Raw genomic sequence first — 14,118 nt, 5'->3', positions numbered from 1 at the left:
AATGATTTTTTTCTATTTCCATAATTTGCAGTAATATTCTTCAATTACTTTTATAACAATGTGTATCTTAACACCCACAAGAAGCGTTTGCCTCCCGTTTGAAATACTTTTACAGCCCAAACATAAATGTCAAAGAAAGTTAATTTCTTTTGAACATTAACCTGGTTTAAAAAAACAATTTTAAGGTACAAAAATAAAAGGAAATTCTCCTCCCATTATAGCAGAAAACACATTTTCCTTCTGCACCCATCTGTATGACAATACCAGATCTCTTCATTTTTAAACATGCAAACTTTTTAAAATAATTTTTAAAATACGATCTGTTAACATATCTACTAATGATAAAACTTCATGGAACAAAATCAGGCTTCCATTATTCACTTTATTACTAAACATTTATCTTAAAGAACTGACAAAGAACTCCCCTCCCTCCCCAGGAAGCCAGAATTGTCTACATCTATCTGGATCGCACATTTTTATATGAAACTTTGCAAAATACTATTTATTTCTATATTAATTATCCTTTTCATGGAATATCTTCAAAAAATTATAGATGCTCTGTTGGCTTTTCTTCTCATCCTAAAAAAAATTTAAATTCCTAATTTACAGTGTTGAAATAAACACTGCAATCCAGAACAGTCTGAATCACTACCCATTGCCATGAAACTAAGGTCAGCTTTATTCCTAACAGCCCCAAAGCAAGATAAATGGATAAACACATATTATAATGACCATACCTTGGAATATCCTCATCAATAAAAACACCTAATTACTGATACATGCAGCAACATGGATGTATCACAAATATTACACTGCACAAAAGAAGCCAGACCCCAAAAAAAATACATACTGAATGATTCCATTTATATAAAATTGTAGAAGAGGAAAAATTATCTATAGTCACAGAAAACAAATCAGTGGTGGGAGAGGGGAAATGACTGCAAAAAAGAAGGAGGAAAGTTCTGGGAGTGATGAAAATGTTACCTGTCTTGACTGTGGTTATGGTCCCATAAGTATATACACTTGTCAAAACTCATCAAGATGTACACTTAATACAAGTATACTTAAAATGAAGGCATTTTATTGTATATAAATTAAACCTCAGAAAGTTAATTTTTAAAAAGACTAAGTTTACTAAAAGTAGACTGCCTCCCTCAAAAAGCAATGCATTTCAAGACTAACATTTTATATTTCTTTTATGTTAAACTGCCTTTCTTTAAATCTATTAAAATTGATGTTAAATAAAGTTTTGGATAATATTTAAAACTGAGAAACACTCTCTAGAACTGTGCCATCTTATATAGTACCCATTAACCACATGTGGCTATATCAAGTTAAATTAATTAAAATTTAAAATCTAGTTCCTTGTGGGGGAGGGAGGAGAGTAACTTTACAGTGGACAAACCTGACAAAGTATGAAAGTCAACCAAGTATCAAAGTTAATGTTAACACTGATAATCAGTCAATATTAACAGTTATAAATCAGTATATGCTCTTGATATGATGTGATGAAAATGGCACTTTACCTCTGTAGTCTTCCTCCCAAAAACCCATGACCCATAACCCGGAGAAAAACATCACACAAATTCCAACAGAGAAGCATTCTACAGAATGCTTAACCAACACTCCTCAAAACTGTCAAGATTGTTAAAGAGAGAGGAGCCTATGGACACCTGACTAAATGTAATGTGATGTCCTGGATGGGATCCTGACATAGAAAAATAAACTCAGGAAAACTAAGGAAATCTGAATAAACTATGGACTTAGTTAATAAGCAATACTGGCTAACTAACTGTAACAAATGGACAACAGTAATGTAGGACGTTAACAATACAAAACCTGGGTGTGGTATATATGGGAGCTCTCTGTACTATCTTCTCAATTTCTCTGTGAATCTAAAACTGTTCTTAAAAATAAAATCTGTAAAAATAAGAGGACTTGAGTTGTAATAAAAAAGTAAAGGTTTTTTACATTTAAAAAAATGCGATTCCCTCAGTCACATTAACCACATGTCAAGTGCTCCACAGTCACATGTGGCTAGTGGCTACAGTATTTGACCGTGTAGATTTACAGAACACTTCCATCATAGCAGAAAATTCTGGGGGACAGCACTGGTGTAGAAGACTATTTTTATGAGACCATTTTAGAAGAGTATTTTATAACTGATTGCAACTTATGAATAAATCTGTATCTACCCAGAATTAAAAACCCTCACTGAAATCTAAAAATCCTCAATGATATGTTTATTCCAGTTTCTATTTCAAACAACTACTTTTTTTTTGAAAACTCTTTTTAAAAAGTCAACGTAATATCAATATGTATAAATGTAATACAGAAAAATGTTCCACTCCCCAGAGAAGCAATTCCCCAAAACACTTTCAAGATACCCAAGATGGCAAAACTGTTAATACTAAGATAGTCTTTGCATTTTTCACTATGTTGGCACTGCACTAATCATGGGTAAAACTGCTGGCACCTTAGCATCATTCAAATTAATGGCACCAAACTACAGTAGTCTTCACTGCCATGTGCCATATATTCACAAGAGAGGAAAAAAAGCCAGGTTTACTTAAGAATGCCCTCGATAAAGCAGTAAAAACGATTAATTTTTATTAATCTTGGTCCCTGTGTACACAGCTTTCTAATATTCTTAATGTGATGAAATGAGAAGTACACATAAAGCACTTCAGCTGCATACCAAAGTCTCAAAGAAAAGCATTTATGTGACGGCTTTGAGTTACAAACTCAACTAACTGCTTCTGCTCATGAAACATCATATTGACTTGAAAAAACTGACACACAAATAAAATTATCCAGACCTGGGTATATAGCAGACCTTTTTTCCAAAAATGAATGAAACAAGACTGTCACTTTAAGGAAAACAATTGATAGTACTTGTTGCCAATTACAAAACTTGAGCTTTCAAGCAAAAGTTAAAATTTTAGAAAACATCTATTCATTACCATGAGCTTGATGGGTTTTTCTAGTACTTATACCTTCCAATAAGTAACAGCTTTTCTGATGGGTGTTGATATTAATGAATTTTTTTTGATACTGTATAATATAAAATATCCATTTAATGCACAAGATAGACCAATAGATTTTAATGTAATGGAATATAAAAGTGCATTGATATAATTCAAATTTCACATTGCAACTAACCTTTATAAACTACTACTTGTTGAATTTTAGTGTAATATCAAAGAAAATTTGCAATTATCTGAAAAGCTCTTAAAATATTCCTCCCTTTTCCAACTACATACACATCTCTGTGAGGATAAATCTCCTGCACAGACTTCAACTAATACAATAAACAGCAACGGGTTGAATGCAGAAGCAGCTGTGAGAATCCAGCTGCCTTCTACAAAGCAAGACATAAAAAGCAATTTGTGAAAAGGTAAAAACAGTGTCACTCTTCTCAGCAAATTTTTTAAGAAATGTTTTAGAAAACAGGTATTTTTCATTAAAAATATATTTATGTTAACATGTAAAGAAACTATTTTTATTTTTAAATAAATTAATAAATCATTTTAAATTTCTCAATATCATAAAGATAGATATAACTGAAAAACCAAAAGCTCTTTGGGGTCCTCTAACTCTTAAGAAGGTAAAGGAATCCTAAGATAAAAAGTTGAGAACATCTATCTCAGAGAAAGAGGAAAAAATGACAAATAAAAGAAATACATAAATTAACTTCAAACAAACAAACAAACATACCCTGGAAAGCATATCAAGAGGCATAAAATACCCCTGACAACAAGAACACCAAGATCCAAACATGACACTTATTCAAAGAATATCTAGGGTTTTAAAAATGTATCTTTTCCAAGGACAGAGAAACTTTCCACATTTTGAAATTTACTTATATGACTTCCTGACTGCCTCTACCACTAGGCGTAAGTCCCATGAAGATAGGTGTTTTGCTCACCACTATGGCTAGCCCAGCACCTGGAACGAAGCAGGTATTCAAATATTTGTTGGATTGAAAACAAAACAAAACAAAAGACAGAAGACTTAAAAACAGAACCCACCAAGGCCTCTATTCAAATTATAAAGATGACATTTTACAATCAAAATGTATCTATTTATATAGCAATAACAATCGTAACTGCTACCATTTATTGAAGGCCTGTTTACTATGTGCCAGGCATTGTATTGGGCATTTTACTTTTAATTCCCAAATCACCATGGGATATACTTTATAGTAAGGAAAATAAGCCTCCAAGAGGTTAAGTTATTTATCTAAAGTTACAGGTGGTAAATGACAGAAAATTAAACCCACATTTCTCTGCTTAATAGCCACAAGCTTTTTCTCTACATACTGACATAGTGCTCAAAACTGCTTGGTTACCTTTTTTTTTTTTTTTCCCATTTCCTTGCAATTTTCAGGGGAACTCATTTTGTGGAAGTCCTTTTTCCCCTTTTTCCAATCTCCTTCTCTTTTCCACTATCCTCCAACTTCTACCCCTCTGCATCACTCAATTAAGCAATACAGTGAGCCCTCTGGTTGAGGAAGAGTGTATCTTCTCATAACACACTATCAGAAACTTCATTAACAATGACAGAAGTAATATGAAAGATTAAATAAAGAGTGTCAGATTCCAGAACATGAATTAAGGCTCTCTGACCCACTGATCTTGCAAGATGGCTTCATCCAGTTACTCAACTGGCCATGGTTTGGGTTAACAACATCTCAATTCCCAAGGGGCTAACCATGAAATCTGGATGTAACCATCTCTTCAAAGACTGAGCCATGATTTGCCAATTATTAAGTACCAAGACAGTACCTCTGCCAATTCTTTGTCAGTCTCTGCAAGCAAAGGACCAATACTGAAGTGGCCAGAGCTCCCAAGACTTCCTCCAGGTTCAGGACAACTAGAATAAAAGGAGCTTTGTTCCCAAAGAACATACTGGCCACGGTATCACTACAAGAAAAAGCTATTACTGTTACTGCCATTCTCCCCACTGCTTCTGAAAAATATATAAATATTTCTCTTTTTTTCCTCCTTTTGGTGAAAGGAGAATAAAATTAGCAACCACTTAACTATTCAAGGAAAAACTACAATGCCGTAGACATTACCATACCATTTGATAATCTCACCACAAGCCAATCTTTTCCAGAGAGGGATGCCCAGCGCCTATGAAAGTTTTACCCTGATTATGTGGAAATCTTTTTAAGCCTCACAAAGCCCTACATATGCTTTACCTCAACATCCAGATTAAAGAATATGTACAATATGAGAAAGGACTCTTCCACCTTAAAAATGAATTTAGCTGCAATCTGCTAAAGAAACCTTGGCTGGAAAAAAAAAAATCACAGGAGTTCACATCTGTGGTCTGTCATTCCACACATCATTCTATAATAGATCACTTTGGACTAGTAATTCCTATGCTTTGCATCAAAATCTGGATACACTGATATACTAACATAACAAGATGTGAGTTATAAAAAATGACTTAAGCAATTAGATGCTACCAAGTGCATACAAGCTACAAACAAAAATAAAGAGAACTTCAAAATGCCCCATTAGAAAAAAAAAGTTTGCAGGGCTTCCCAGGTGGCGCCGTGGTTAAGAACCCGCCTGCCAATGCAGGCGACAAGGGTTCAAGCCCTGGTCTGGGAAGTTCCACATGCCGCGAAGCAACGAAGCTCGTGCACCACAACTACTGAGCCTGCGCTCTAGAGCCCGCGAGCCACAACTACAGAAGCCCGTGTGCCTAGAGCCCATGCTCCGCTACAAGAAAAGCTAACGCAATGAGAAGCCCACACCGCAACAAAGAGTAGCCCCCGCTGGCCGCAACTAGAGAAAGCACACACCCAGCAAGGAAGCCCCAACGCAGGCAAAAATAAATTAATTAATTTTTTAAAAAAGTTTGCTTCAATATTACCTAATAATTCTAGTATACAAAAACATGTAATACAAAAGTTTATACTGTCTCCCTGATCCTTTCCCAAAAGTGAAGTCCCTGCTACCACTCAAATAATGTGAATATAGATTCATATATAAAAGTCCTACCCTTCAAATTCTCTATGGCTTCCTCATAATCAAGTGTTACTTAATACTGTAAAAAGTACACAGAAATTAAAAGTTATAATAGCAATCAATGAAAAATAAATAAACAATGAATTTTTCCACAAGCTAAGTGTCTTATTTGCTTATGTTCATTTACTAAACCTTTACCCTAGATGGTCCTCTGAACCCCCAAATCAAGAAGTTTTGTTAAACACTGCATTAGGAAGATCCAAGAATGCTTGGTGAGACCTACTAGGTCTCATTCACCGAAAAGATACGCATATATTTTAACTCTTCAGGACAGGTAAATTGAAACTGACAAGATATATACAGGAATTTTTCTAGGAAAAGGAAAAACATCTAGAAGCTTCTGTGGGATTCTGCCTCAAAAAGGCTACATTCCACCTCCTCTGAGACCTGCCCCCAATCTTAGGAGTGGGACCTTTCAAGACCCCAACCCCATGGCCACACTAATTGGACCAATAATGGAAATTTGGACCAAGTTCAACTAATCAAATTTTTCCTCCGAGGAATCTGAAGTGGGGACACTAAGCTGGTAACCAGTTAGCTAGTGGCACTAGAGCTTGAGTTTATATGTGGCTCCAAGAATGAAGTAGCAATTTTCTTCTGTTTTTGTTAAAGCAGAAAAGACCAGAGTGTGAAAAGACAACTAAAGCAAGATATAAAGAGACAAGAGATGACACCTACTAGCCAGCAAGGAGAAAAGTGCTCTCTGGACCACCGTGTCTCCTGAATGCTTCCCAGTTTCCGGTTCATGTCCTTCATGAAGCCAGCTGCTCTTGGGTGCCATAAGGTACCTCCTTACCCTTCCCCTCAAAGCATTCCTCTTCCTGTTTCATGCCATCAAAAAATCATTATGACAATTTAAGACACAAATTCACATCAGGATCAACGCAGAAAGGGTACGATTATTCTCACGGTTCATAACGTATCTGAGTGGTACCAGAGAAGTTGTTTCTATCTACTATCTATAACTTCAGGAGAAATAATAGGACAAAAATAACCAGAGCCTTAAAAGCAAAAATTATCTGTTTGCATAAGCCCTCAGGCTTTGTGCTTCCCTTCAAAACTCACCTGTTCAAAAGTTCTGCTGGTTCACAGCAGGAGGTTTGAGCAGACTTTATTCAGGTCCTTTTAACACTGTAAACAATAAAAGTATTAAAGTAAATAACTCAGCAATCTCTTAGAAATGTTAGAAATGTAATTTTTATCATGAATATGTTTTACAAGAAATGGATTCCAAACCTGGTTAAAATATTAGAATCACCTGATATGCTTATAATCTAGATACACTGTCCTAACATCTAAAGAGTCTCTCTCAGTAGCTCTGGAATGGGACTGAAAAATATATATTTTTAACCGAAGTTCTAAGTGATTCTGATGAAGCTAACAAATGAGTACCACTATAGGGTTTCAGGAAATGATTATTTGGGGTTTTCATCCAAAACTACATTACAGGGATTTGGTATTAACTTTTCTAATATAGCTGATAGAAAAATGACAGCTAGCAAGACGGCAATACAGCATGTATCCTATGCAAATAATCAATGAGCCCCAAGATGTATGACCACTGCCAAAACGTCCAAGGAGCAAAGATCCAGATGTGCTTTCAGCTGCAAAATCACAACCTTCTTTTAATGCTCTGATGAGACAATATCTTAAAAATCCACAAGATGGTGATATTTCAAGTGACAAGGAGTAGACTGAAACAACAGCTCTAAGTGATTTCTTAGCTAAAATCAAATGATGCTTTGAAGGCTGCTACTAAAACGTAAATCGCTCGTGCTTCCCTGGTGGCACAGTGGTTGAGAATCCGCCTGCCGATGCAGGGTGACACAGGTTCGTGCCCCGGTCCGGGAAGATCCCACATGCCGCGGAGTGGCTGGGCCCGTGAGCCATGGCCACTGAGCCTGTGCATACAGAGCCTGTGCTCTGCAACGGGAGAGGCCACAACAGTGAGAGGCCCACGTACCACAAAAAACAAACAAACAAAAAAAAAACGGCAAAAAACAGTAACTAAAAATTAAAGTTGACATTTTACTAACAGCAAGAAAGCAACTTGAAAAAGCCACTTCCACCTCTCATTTAATTTTGCAAAAAAGTAGCCATGTTACAATGTCCAAAAGGTCATCCAACTTTATCCACTGCACTCTACTTTTTTTTTTGGCTGCCTTGGGTCTTCGTTGCTGCTCGTGGGCTTTCTCTAGTTGCGGCGAGCACAGGCTCTAGGCTCGTGGGCTCTAGCGCGCAGGCTCAGTAGTTGTGGCACGTGGGCTTAGTCGCTCTGCAGCAGGTGGGAACTTCCCGGACCAGGGCTCGAACCCATGTCCCCAAGCATTGGCAGGAGGATTCCTAACCCTGTGCCACCAGGGAAGTCCTGCACTCTACTTTTTATAAGAGCAAGCTGAAGCAAAAGAGGAGAGAACTTGGTAATAAAAACTCTTCTCTGGGCCTAACTCAAGAGAATAAGCCCTAGGGTATCTCCTATGATTCTAAGTATAAAAAAGTTCAATTTCAATGAAACTCTGTAGTTAACAAGAAAATATAAAATTGTGTTCCTTAATCACTTGAGGTAGGGAAGTGTATCATACTTTGAAATATTTTTATAAAATTAACTTTGGCCACTTAAGAGAATATTCTTGGGGCTTCCCTGGTGGTGCAGTGGTTGCGAATCCGCCTGCCAATGCAGTGGACACGGGTTGGATCCCTGGTCCGGGAAGATCCCACGTGCCGCAGAGCAACTAAGCCCGTGTGCCACAACTACTAAGCCTGCGCTCTAGAGACCGTGAGCCACAACTACTGAGCCTGCGTGCCACAAACACTGAAGCCTGCACGCCTAGAGCTCGTGCTCCACAACAGAAGCCACCACAGTGAGAAGCCTGCGCGCAGCAACGAAGACCCAACTCAGCCAAAAATAAATAAATAAAATAAATAAATTTATTTTTAAAAAAGAGAATATTCTTTTGTTTTTCAAACCTCTCCCCTCTTCTCCCTCAACCTCAAATAAAATTATGGGCAATCCAACAAAGGTATCATTCTGTATTCCTATATAATTAATCTAATATATTTCTCAGTTATCTGAGAGCATAAAACATGACAAAATGCTATCCTGGTCAAGAAATATTAGGAGTCTAACTATAAGTACTTGTCTGTGGAATTAAAATCTACTTATATTTTTAAAGACATGCAATTCTTCAGGGCATTAAAAATGAGTGGAAATATCAGGACTCAATCACCATAAAATCCTAGTGGGGGTTAAGGAGGAAAAAAAAAAACTTGGGTTCAGAGTTTTACAACAATGACCAAATAATGTTAAGGCAATTCAAACTGCTGAAGAAAACAGACATTGAACTTGCCTCTAATATACCTGGATTAACACCAACATAGGCTGTAGATTCAACCTATAATGAGACTGGTCCCACTATAATCTATAAGAAATAGAATAAAACACTACTGAAAATTTAGTTGTCAGGGGCTAACAGAGAACTGCAAATGAAGTCAGTCTTTAAAAGTGGCACAAATCGGGCTTCCCTGGTGGTGCAGTGGTTGAGAGTCCGCCTGCCAATGCAGGGGACACGGGTTCGTGCCCCGGTCCGGAAAGATCCCACGTGCCGTGGAGCGGCTGGGCCCATGAGCCATGGCCGCTGAGCCTGCGCTCCGCAACCGGAGAGGCCACAACAGTGAGAGGCCCGCATACCGCAAAAAAAAAAAAAAAAAAAAAGGTACAAATCAAAGATCCTTTAGAAGGGCAAGGATAAACAGGACAGTAATAATCTGGTCACCCCAAATGGTTCTCCCAGATAAGCAATCACTATGAATAGTGTCATCTTCCAGTGTGAAGGTCAACAAAAATATAGACATATGGAATACTAAAACGTAGAGTCATGAGAACAAATGAGCTGATATGACATGAAAGACATTATAATTTGGAACTGTGATTTCAAAAACTCACCAAAGGAACAAGAGAGAGAAATGCAATTCGTTAAAAGACTATCTCCTCACTAGCATCACTAAGTCTCCTCTTGGCCAAGGAGCTCCACTCACACCCTGAAGTTGCAATTCCTAACTTCTCATGATTTTCAGGCAAGCCAAGACAAATTCTTTTTCATATATGCAACTCACCAACAAAAGCATTTAGAAGCCAAAAATATTAAATTCCTCAGATGAATTAAAATGAAAGAGGACATTTATGAAAGCTCAGTAATAAGAATATGGAGATAAGCTGAAAGAAAATCAGAAAAAAATTTTTTCCAAGAAAAAGTCTACTGGTATAAAATTAATTGAAGAACTAGTCTGAAAGGTCAAAGCTGACGAATAAAAAACTCAGCACAGAAAGTTCTACACGTGTAAAATGCTATAAAAGATATACAAACAAGTTAGTTGAACAGTCCCTGAGGAATTTAAAACTAGGCTGGACAACACAGACATCATTAAGAGGAATTCTTTACCACTGAAAACAACCTGAGTTAATACACTTCTTCCAGGTTATATTCCTTAATGACTTGTGTCTAAATTTCAAAGGAAATTCATTTCCCTACATTTTCAAATATTCTTAGAAAGCAATTTCTTTTGAAAAATCCTGTTATCATCAATCTCATTTAAAAACTTTTACTTTTGAGAAAGCTATTTCATGACAGTTTCCTGAAATACATTGTATGAGCATTCCGAATTTTCCAAATTGGGGGAGGGGAAGGGTGTCATGTTGGAGGAAAGAGGTGTGGAAAAAGACTCCAGGACAACTGAATAACCCCGCTCATCTCTGAACCCGTGAGCTGGGTACACACTCCCTACTGGGTTCCCCTGCGATCATGCCTCTCTGTCTAGGCTTAACCTCCATCCTCTTCCCAGCCACACCTGATCTGCACCCACTTCAGTTTCTGCCTCAGGGGCTTTGCCCTCGCTTCCCTAGCCTGGAGCATTCCTCCTCCAGAGAGTCACAGGAATAGATCCTTCACCTGTGGCAGGTCTTCCCTCAAATATTAGCTTCTCCCCGTGGCCTTCCCAGGGCACTCCACCTAAAATTAACCCCCTCCCCCAGCTCCCTATTATCCTATTACCCTGTCTCATTTTTTTCCCACATCACTTATCACTACACTATATATCTTACCTAAGTATGTATTTATCTGTCTAGGAATGAGCTCCATGGAAACAGGAATTTTTGGTCTGTTTTGCTCCCAGCACCCACCACTGTAGTAGGATCTCAATATTCTTCAAACAAATAAATGCACAAATGAAAGAATAAATGGAAGCATATAGTCCCTTCTCCCTCCTCAGTCTCAAAATGCGAAAATGCTTTGTCTAATACAGAAAAGGTTCAAAGCCCTTTCTTTTCTAGTGAATCACCACCATCACCAGTGTGTTCCCCAGTATTAAATGTCAAAAAGATTGTGACATTCCTCCAGATACATACCACTTTTACTTTTTTTTTCTAGTGTCTTCTACTGATGTAACATTTGATGTAACAGGAAAGTACATATTCCAATTTGAGCACTCTGAAAGCTACTACACTAACTAGTTAAAACACATAAAAACACCAACAAATGAGACCACGCTTTGTGTTCTAACCAAAACAGACAAACTCTGAAAGGCCAGAGCTGCAATTAGAAAGATGAAAGTTAATGTTCAGAAAGGATGACAATTTTTTTAATCTAGAAAATCACTAGATTCTAAAAAGAAAATACTATGTAAGGAAAGAATATCTTCCATGCATACAAACTGGGAATCAAAACTGCCTATAATCCAAGGTATTTAACATTGACTAAGTATAATCCAAGGTATACAACACTGGATAAGAATCTGTTCACAGGTTCTGGCCCCTTCCTCAATTTCTTGCAAGTTAAACTGAAATACTTACCTTTCTTACAGAGAAATTAGGTGTGTTTAAGTGCTCTTTCAGGGAAAGAAAAAAATTTTTAAAAAACAAAAACAAACAAAAAACAGTGCTAGATAAATGCAAAGCAACGTTACAGCTTCCCAAACACAGGCACACAACCTTCTCTTTCTTGACACCCCCCCTTCTCTGGTCGCTTGGTTTATGTTTCAGCACAAAACTGAAATATTCTGAGTGCTTCGTGGGGAACTACTGTCACTTAAGGCTAATGCCCATTTCAACCTGATGTGAACGTTCAGGTCCCGAAGCTGCCATGGGTTCTACCTTCCCAACCTCCGTCCCAGGTTCCGATCATGGATCCACCTGGCTTCAGGCCTGGTCCAGACCCAGTCCTCTCGCCACGGAAGGAATCTCCCCAGTGCAGATGTTCGGTGAGGAAGGCAAGGGCGCATCTCCCAGAGACCAGGTGTGGGGAGGAACGCGGGCAGGAACAGCTGTCTGGCCGCCGCAGCTGTTACCCCGGGCACCCTGAGGCTGGGCGGGTGGCTGGCCCCGAGGACCAGGTAGCAGAAGGCGAGCCCTCTGGCCCTAAGCAAGCCGGCCTGACACTGTCCATCCCACCACCCTCTTCCCTTCCTCGGCTCCCCCTGCGATGCCAACGGGCCCCGGAAGAAGGGGCTCTCCAGCTCGGCGGCCGAGACGTGCCCGGGCCCGGCTTGCCCCCGGCCGGGGAGTCACTCCGACCCCGCACCTGAACTGTCCCTTCGCCTGACGCCCGAGCCGGCCGCGGCGACTGCCGGGCGGCCTGGGGGTGTCCATGCGGCTGGGCCGGGTCAGGCCGGAGCGGCGGGGACGCGAGCGTGGGCGGCAGGCCCGGGAGGCCCAGGCGGGACGGCGGAGCCGAGGCGCGGAGCGGAGCCGGGCAGGGGAGCGAGACCGAGTCACTGGTTACCTGCGGTCCGGGACAGGGAGTCTCTCAGAACCCAAGTCAGTCCTCAGCCTCAACAACACAAGATGGCCGACACGTCCCCACGCACATCACGTGACAGCGTGCTCATTCCGCCACGCCCCCTACTCTGCCCTCGCCCCGCCTCCCCTCCCTCCCAGCTCCTCCAGCTTCCCACGACATCCTTCCTTTCCGCAGCCTCCCTCCCCTCTTTCCCGGGCACGCCCCTGCCCGAGCCCCGGATGTCACGCTGGAGGAGGGCGGGGCCGCGGCAGGGCGCAGGCGCCTGCGGGTCCTTTGGCCGGCGCTCCCTGCCTGCCCTTGAGTTGAGTAGAGTTGGTGTCCAGAGCTGGAGGTGGGCCAGGCGCCGTGTGACTCATCGTCCTCTGCGCCCAATCCAGAGCCCATTGGCAGTTCAAAAAGCTCTGCATCATTTAGGAGCTGATTTTCCACACCAGAACTTTTCCACAGGTTTTTATCCAGCATTTTCCTGCCCGTTTGCCATCCTAGAGGAAATAGGGAAGTGACAAAAGCTGAGGTTCAGAGCAGTTTGTCTACTTGTTAACGGTTCCGGAAGAACTGAGAATTCATTCTAGATTCTTGGAATGTGACAGCAGGGGAGGACTTTAGAGCTCCAGCTCCGTTCTAGTGCATCCAGGACTATAATTCTTTGACCTAAAAATCTCCCAACTGGTGGTTGCCAAATGAAATACAGGCCACCAGCAATATCAGAGACATACTTAACACTAAAAAATTATTCATCATTTTCCTGAAATTCAATTTTAACTGGGCGCCCTGTATTTTTTTTTACATATATAAATTTATTTATTTATTTAACTTTATTTTTGGCTGCGTTTGGTCTTCGTTGCGGTGCACGGGCTTCTCACTGCGGTGGCTTCTCTTGTGGAGCACAGGCTCTAGGCGCCTGGGCTTCAGTGGTTGTGGCACGTGGGGTCAGTAGTTGTGGCTCGCCGGCTCTAAAGCGCAGGCTCAGTAGTTGTGGCGCAGGGGCTTAGCTGCTCCGCGGCATGTGGGATCTGCCCGGACCAGGGCTCGAACCTGTGTCCCCTACTCTGAACCACTGCGCCACCAGGGAAGTCCGGGCGCCCTGTATTTTTATTTGGTACGTCCGGCAACTCTACTCTTCTCAGGTCATCCCGTTCTTTCCTTGTGCCTCCGACCTCTCCCTTATTTATGGTATCCTTCCCATTAGCTTTTAAAAATACTCAAATGTCTTTCGTCTTAAAAGTTAATGTTAAAAACTCCAATTCCCCCTCCAGCAACCTCCCTACCTCTCTGTTCCCTTT

At 40.3% G+C, this 14,118-nt stretch overlaps 1 protein-coding gene across 6 annotated transcripts in view; it reads right to left on the bottom strand.

Annotated features, from left to right (window-relative positions):
• Positions 1-12,912, bottom strand: part of GIGYF2 (GRB10 interacting GYF protein 2) — a 129,897-nt gene extending 116,985 nt beyond the window's left edge. For 2 of the 6 annotated variants that reach the window (XR_009334062.1, XM_059054378.1), the window contains exons 1-2: positions 12,818-12,912; positions 7,110-7,175 (exon numbers count right to left, since the gene is read on the bottom strand). The gene's annotated coding sequence lies outside the window, so the exon portion shown is untranslated. The remainder of the gene's footprint in view (positions 1-7,109; positions 7,176-12,817) is intronic. The other 4 variants (XR_010839252.1, XM_067027183.1, XM_059054379.2 and 1 more) reach the window with 3 other exon arrangements.
• Between the last annotated feature and the right edge of the window lie 1,206 nt (positions 12,913-14,118).

This window comes from Kogia breviceps, chromosome 2 (assembly GCF_026419965.1).
Source record: "Kogia breviceps isolate mKogBre1 chromosome 2, mKogBre1 haplotype 1, whole genome shotgun sequence".
Classification (NCBI taxonomy): domain Eukaryota; kingdom Metazoa; phylum Chordata; class Mammalia; order Artiodactyla; family Physeteridae; genus Kogia; species Kogia breviceps.
This window is presented reverse-complemented; position numbering and strand designations above follow the sequence as displayed.